Source organism: Chenopodium quinoa, unplaced genomic scaffold, assembly GCF_001683475.1.
Source record: "Chenopodium quinoa cultivar QQ74 unplaced genomic scaffold, ASM168347v1, whole genome shotgun sequence".
Taxonomy (NCBI): domain Eukaryota; kingdom Viridiplantae; phylum Streptophyta; class Magnoliopsida; order Caryophyllales; family Amaranthaceae; genus Chenopodium; species Chenopodium quinoa.
In genome coordinates, this window is record NW_018743747.1 from 27,278 (window position 1) to 34,852 (window position 7,575).

The 7,575-nt window shown below is 34.1% G+C and overlaps 1 long non-coding RNA gene across 1 annotated transcript; it reads left to right on the forward strand.

Annotated features, from left to right (window-relative positions):
* The first annotated feature begins 3,074 nt into the window (after window positions 1-3,074).
* LOC110684721 lies at window positions 3,075-6,615 on the forward strand. Its single transcript, XR_002503804.1, has 3 exons — window positions 3,075-3,283; window positions 3,370-3,394; window positions 3,501-6,615. It is a non-coding gene; the product is annotated as an uncharacterized LOC110684721 (long non-coding RNA).
* The last annotated feature ends 960 nt before the right edge of the window (window positions 6,616-7,575 follow it).

The window sequence follows — 7,575 nt, forward strand, 5'->3', positions numbered from 1 at the left end:
GTTGAAAGGATGGAAGACAACAGTGGCAACAAGCTCCAATCACAGCGATTACTACCATGTTTTTCCCAACTGCAGACATTGAAGATATACAGTTGCCCGGAGTTGACATGTCTTCCGTCATGTCCTAATTTGGAAATCCTAGATTTAATCGACCTCAACAAAGGGCTGCAAATAATAGAAAGGAAAAGTGATGAAGTTGCTCCTGCATCCTCGTCTACGTCTACACCCGGTTATGAGATTGTAACTCCCAAATTACAGTGTGTTAGTATCTTCATGAAATGCCAACCAGTTCATCAGCTACAACCAATCAAATGCCCAATCATCACTTCAATTGATCGTTCTTAAGTCTGTTCAGGGACTATCAAACACAGTACATGCTTATGAACTCATCAGTTACTACTGTTCGTTCGTTCGTACGAACTCTTCAAGATCCGTAGGCCATCAATTCATCAGTTTGTATATTTATGTTATAATTAGTAAATGATTGGACCTCCTTTGTTTCCTTTATGATTGATTTGGGTGTGCCACTAATACTCTTCTTTTTAATCATATTTTCTGATTTGATGTAATTTTTCTTATTCAAAGATAAAAGGCTGATTGGTTTTCAGTCACTAACTCAAGTTTAATAAGACACTTGACTTGTGAGCTTAAATGCTAGTGACGATTACTTGATAGTTGATATCTACAAAGTATAGTTTCTGTCTTAACTCTCATGAAACCATCTACTGCTATTTTAATGTACTTCCTTTTGTTGCTTATAAGATATGTCAATTGTCAATAACGTTTCTTCAAATCTACAACATCGTTAATGACTTTTGTTCTGTTGCAGATTAATATTTGCCTTGGATACGTTCACAACAATATAAGAAGTATTATTATCTTAGCGGGAGGAAACAGGTTTCTCAGCTAAGATTTTTGGGTCACTTGGCTATAGTTGTTTTTCAACTGAGTTTCAGATTGATTGGTGTACAGTCAGGCGTCTATGTTGTACTTCGTATAAATCTATGCGCAGCTGGCCTGGAACAGAACTCAAGACGGAAGTGCAATTTCAAGGGACTAGTGTTTAGAAATTCTGTGTAAGTTGGTGCCAATGTACTTGAGCTGATATTATAAGATGTTCAGTGCGTGGTATATTTAAGGCATGATTAGACTGAAAAAGGCAATCCTTTATGGCCTTCTTTGTTTGTAGTCAATCCTGAGGAGGCAAATTCAGAGTGCTATTTTTTTTTTCTGGGATCATGCTCTATTGGAACAGGCAAATAGCCATCCCCAACTTGATCATTTAATTGTTAATCTGGCTGCACAGGCGCACAGCACACCCCTTTCTTAAAATCTGCGTTGGAAGGGCACACCATATGTCGCGAGCACTTTCAAGGTGAAGAATCCTTGCTGAAAAGTTCACCTTGAAAGCTCCCGCTTTATGAATTTTTTTTTTATGAGAAAGCGACATGTGTACAGATTTGGAGAAATATGATGTCAGAATGTTTTGTTTTAGTAATAGTTAATAAGTAATCACAAATTCTTGATTAAGGTGGATTTTTATTAAGTCATTGTAAGATGGGTTAAAGTTTCTCTAAAAATATTTAAAGTTACCCTTTTATACTACAAAAGTTACTATTTTTATAACAAATAATCTTACCCTTAAAAAATATTTATAGTGTATTAGATTAATCATATTAGCCTTCAAAGCATGTATTTATTAGAAATTACACATTAAAATACAATCAAACTTATACAAATTAAAAGTTACCCTTAATGAGATTAAAGTTACTATCAAAATTGTTAAAGTTACCCTTAAATTGACCGTTTTACAATAAAATTAACGTAAGTGACGTGCCTTACACAAGACTTATTGATAAATAATATATAATAAAAACATGATAATCATATTTCCTCTATTTACTGAAGTATTGTGATGAAGTTAATGTATAATAATAGGAACTTGATAAGTTATTTAAAAAGTTAAAAGCAAATTATTATAGAGTCTTATAGATTATTTGTAGCTGTCATTTATATTTATTATTAATAATTATATATATTGTGTATTGAAAATATACAAAAAATATTTATTATTTGACTAAAAATATACTTAATTTAATTTAAGTTATAAGTATAATATTTTAAAGGATAAGCATGAGAGAAATTTTTTTAAAAAAAATTCAAGAGAGGGCTAATGAAGCTAGGACAATTCTTTTTTTTCAAAAAGTTGTTAGGTTTCAACAAATTAAGGTCAGAAACATTCGAACTAAGGTGAAGGAGGAAACAAAAGAGATAGATGCATACACAATGATTGAAGCAGAGAAGATTCATTCGAACTAATCAGAAAAAATTAAAGTCAGAAACATATAATAATTTAGGTGAAGCTGCACATAGAGGGAACACTAATTTTTTTCCATGGGGAAAACCTGATATATTATTATATTGGTTCACGTGATTTTTTAAAGTATGTTTCATAGTTTTATTAGATAACATTAAAATTAATAGTGCGCGGACATTTAATACTATATATATAGTTTTAATATCTAGATATTTTTATTACTATTTTCATTTAGTTTTATCTAATAAAACTAGATATCTAATAAAAATAGTAATACGTGTCACACTTAACCTATTAAACTAGATATTTTTATTACTATTTGTTTAAATTTTATCTTTTTTTTGAAACTAAATGTCTAATAAAAACAGTAATACGTGTCACACATAACCTATTAAACTTTTATAAATAGTGTGTGGATATTTATGCCCTTAAAAAATATTAATTTACTTATTTGATTTCGTTAATGTTATTTGCCTCTTTTTTAAAATTCTTAAGAATAGAATCTGGATATTCATATTTTTTTTTTATTTGCATATGTTCCCCTATTAATGTCATCAACAACTAAATTTGTGATGTAATATTAAATTTTAATAACCTTCTCAGACATAACTAATTATGACACGCATATTGTGTGCGTTTGTTGTCCTAGTACTTCTAACATTACTAGGGAGTAGTGTATTCGCATGTGTGCTAGGTTTGACCGGGGAATATTACCTTGACAAAATGACAACGGTTTCACTTTGGTTCAAACAACAAACTCTAGTATTCTTCTGATTTTCGTATAGTCATATTTCGCCTCGCTGATCTGCTAATTCAATCTTCAACCTTTGTTCAATCAAATCCGAAATGGAGGGAGAAAAAGATGAGAGAGAAAGATTTAAGCAAGTATATCAACAACTGAAGACGGAATTGCTAAAAGATCCTGCTTTTGAGTATGACCATGTCTCCCGTCAATGGCTTCATCAGGTCATTCTTTTCTTCTAATCCTATTTATCAATTTTTAATCTTTGTCTTCTTCGTAATTAATTAACGCTTTCTCATTCTTCAAACAGATGCTGGATTATAACGTTCCTGGAGGTACAATTTTCCATTTTTCAGTGGGATTCTGTGTTTTTGTTATCAGTCGTATATTAATTTATAGTCTCTAATTTTATTTATTTTTTGTAATGAATTTTTGGGTCAGGAAAATTGAATCGGGGGTTGTCTCTAATTAAAAGCTATGAATTATTAAATGACGGGAAACAAATCCCAGAAGATGGCCTTTTCCGTGCTTCTGTTCTTGGCTGGTGCATTCAATGGGTATGCCATTTTTTTTTTATTCACTCAATCAACGGGTCCGTTTGGTATTACTATAGTTTTCTGTTTTCGGAAGTCATACGATATAATATACGGAGTACTTTGTAAAAAATTAAAAATTAGTCAAACCTAACGAAATTAACATTTGACAATTGTTCAGAAAACTAAAAAAAAAATAAAACGACAACGAACAAGACACTCCCATTTCTGGTTTTATGATTTCAGAGAACCTCTGCTACAAATGATCATTACTGGAAACGTAAAAACGACAACGAGTGGTCAAGTATCTAAAAATCATTTTCCTGCTTTGTTTTATTAAAACACTTAACATCCTTCACTATTATATAATATCATATTAGCAAGCTAAAATAAAAAAATTAAACTTATAGCCTATCAATAATTTACAATTACCAATACTAAACAAGTCATTTTGATAAATCATACTTCTTATATCAAAGTGAGAATCATAGTCAGGAGATCATCCTCTTGTTATGATTTTATGTATAGTATTCAACTATAATTAGTCAAATAAAGTATACATACTTTTTGTAAGAACCAGTAAACATAGTTATACAGCTAATACAATTTTACAAGGATCAAAAGACAAACCAAGTTAAAAATAATTAATATTACCTTAATCCATTTATAACAAACAGCTTGTGGGCATGTAACAAACTTTTCTTCATCATTCCACCCAAAACCACTTGCACTTGGGCTAAGCATCTCCGTGATAGCATCAAATTGTTTCTTTAGATGCTTCACTCTTGATTCAATATGAGGCTTGGCTTTTTTCCACATCCAGGCAATTTTTGTAGCATTATAGCTTCTAACTTAGCATAAGCGCCACTCTTAAAATTGACCATTATCCGCTTTCCAACCACCAATATCCCAAAGTTGGCCTCAATAAGTGCACGATCCTATTGACCATCTTGACAGTAATCTAGTAGTATTGCTACTACTACCACCTTGCGTAGAATTTCCTTTTTGAGTAGAAGGTTGACTAATCTGTAAAATGCAACAAATAGAGTACATAATACTACTGTCTATGGAAATATTGTATACTTCAATTTAATAACATCACAAGTGTGTCCAAAACAAAGCATTACATAAGTCAAAACATTGTCATTACATAAGCCAAAACATTGTCATTACATAAGCCAAAACAAACCATTCAATACTTAATATCATGCATTACAAGTAAAAATGCTCAGGAGAAAAGAATTTTTTAACTAGAATTAGTCAAGTGTTTCTGCTTTGAATCCATGCATTATACATGTCATTTGCTAGTTCCTGTCTAAAAGCATTCCACATTCCACTTGTTTCCATAATTTCAATATTATCACCATCATCTTCTATGTTATCTTCAAGTAGAGACTCCATAGGATCAATAGACATATAAGTGCGAATGAAGTTATGCACAAGAGCACAAGCCAAGATAATTCGACTGACGGTCTTTCGAGGATACCAAGTTTTTTGTCTTAGGATACCCCATCTCATGTTTAGTAATCCAAAGCATCTCTCTATGACGTTCCTTGCCTGAGAATGCTTCATGTTGAAATATTCACCTGCTGACACAGGAAGAGCACCACTTTTCCAAATGCTCAAGTGGTACCTTTGGCCTCTAAATGGTGTTAAAAAACCCTCACAATTCATGCACTCAGCATCACATAAATAATAATTAACCTAATACCAAACAATAAAAGCTATAATCATTTCTATTTCATAGAGTTGTTATATGATGTATAGAAAAAATAACTAACTCTATAACCTTGAGGACTTTTAATGGACTTTGTCTAGACAAGGCATCATGTAGTACTCTATTATCATGTGCCGAACCCTCCCAACTAGGTAATAAATATATAAATTGCATATCCCGCGTACAAGCAGCGAAGACATTGGTAGTAAGATCTCCTTTTCTGTTTCTGAACCTAACTTTGTCCTTATCACCTACACGAACCTTAAAGTGTGTGCCATCCAAAGCACCTAAGCAATTCTACAAAGAAAAAAAAATCCCATTTATCACTAAACCAAATCTTCAAACATATATTAATATTTAATTTGCATAGCAAAGATCACTTACTTTAAACCACTTCCACCTATCATCTTGACAATTTTTAGTCACTGCTGTAGGTTTTTTTGAACAAGATATGATGACATCTAAGGAGAGCTTGTAATACTAAATTGAAATGCCTTGAAACAGTCTCACCACTTATTCTAAAGTGTTACCGAATTCTTCGATTTTTGTATCATGAGAAAGTGTAAAGAGAAATAAAGCCACCATTTCATCCAAACTAGTGTTCCTATTTCCTTGCAACTTGCCAACATCCCTAAGCATCTCACATAACTTATAAAAACAAGCCCTATCCATTCTAAGGTTATCCAAACATGCTATGTCACTCCCTTGGATCATAGGTCTAACATTTAAAATTCTAGCGGTTATCCGGTTTTCAAGTGTATCATCAAACACAAAAGATATTGGCTTAGGAACTTTAATATTTGTAATGGAAAGAAGATACATGAGTTGAAGTAATGTAGCCATAATCATGACCATAATCTGCCTATATATCACAATACAAGTCATTGCAATCTTCTTTTGTTTACTTAAAGGGATGCGAGCCATCACTGTATTGCAAAAAAAAAAAAAAAATTACAAACTCAAAGATTATGATCAAAGATGCAAATATCTAGTAAATCAATAGATACTACACTAGCTATATAAAACAATATGAATTTAACAGAGGCTACTATCATTCCATAGGCCACACAATTAAAAATAAACAAGCACTTACAAATTATATAATTAAGCACCATTTGTTTCTACTAAGAAATAGATACAAACATGACCATGATTCTAATTAAATGCATCACCATAAACCTTGCATATAAGGTGTTTAATAACATTAGAAAGAAAAGCTGACTAGTCTAGCAAGCTCCATAATACCTCAACAATAATAATCAAACCAAATAGGTATTGATTAGGGGATTTTTATCCACCAAGCGCCGTTTGACAAGTGGACCAACCAGGTTCCGCCACGCGTCCTCCACGGACCACTTAAGACACGCCACGTGTCCACCCATGCCAAATGGGACAACCGGCCATCAAGGCCCATTTCAGTCTAGAAGCCCGATCGGCCCTAGGTTTACCTTAAACCTAGAGAGTTGCACGCTTCCCAAGGCTATAAATACTCGATTAATCCTCATTAATCAAGGGACCGAAGAATTTACGGAACACACTAATAACCGGCTGATTTCGCTAGCAAAGCAGATTACCTACATTAAATACTCTCACCTAGAGAGACCTTATTACTTTAATTTCTGTGTTAATTACTCCTTAATCAGGTACTAACTTGACCGTTGGAGGCGGAGCTCTCAGGAGTCTCCGTTATTTTGCAGGTACAGGCGTCCGGTTCCAGTCTCGGAATTGTAACTCTCCCGCAGGACATCAGAAAACCCCGAAACATTTGGCGCCGTCTGTGGGGAGAGTACTTCAGAGATGGCATCCAAGTCTGTACCGACCCCAGAAGAGAGGCGTCCCCTAGACGACCCTCAAGTTCAGTCGGACCATGATACCGAAAGTGAATTTGAAGTTGAAACTCATACAGCTCCAGACGGGACCCTAAGGGCCCGCCGTACCCGTCATACTGAAATAAGGGAACGGGAGTATCTTCAAACAGGAAGCGAGCCAGCAGGCGCACCGCTTGCTCGGCAACAGCCGACTGATGGGTCTGCTCCCATCACAAGGAACGAACTCATGACCTTCATGAGGGGATTCAAGGGAGAGATCCAAGAGTTGATCAACAAAAAACCGCCTGCTTCAGTCAAAGAGCAGGCGGCCAAAAAACCTTCCACTTCACTGAAGAGGAAGCCAGTTCAAGGGCGAGAGGCGACTCCCCATCCTAAATCTAAGAAGCGGGAGCCGTCTGCTCTTGATTTCACAAAACTCCGTTATCCTACGGGAAATA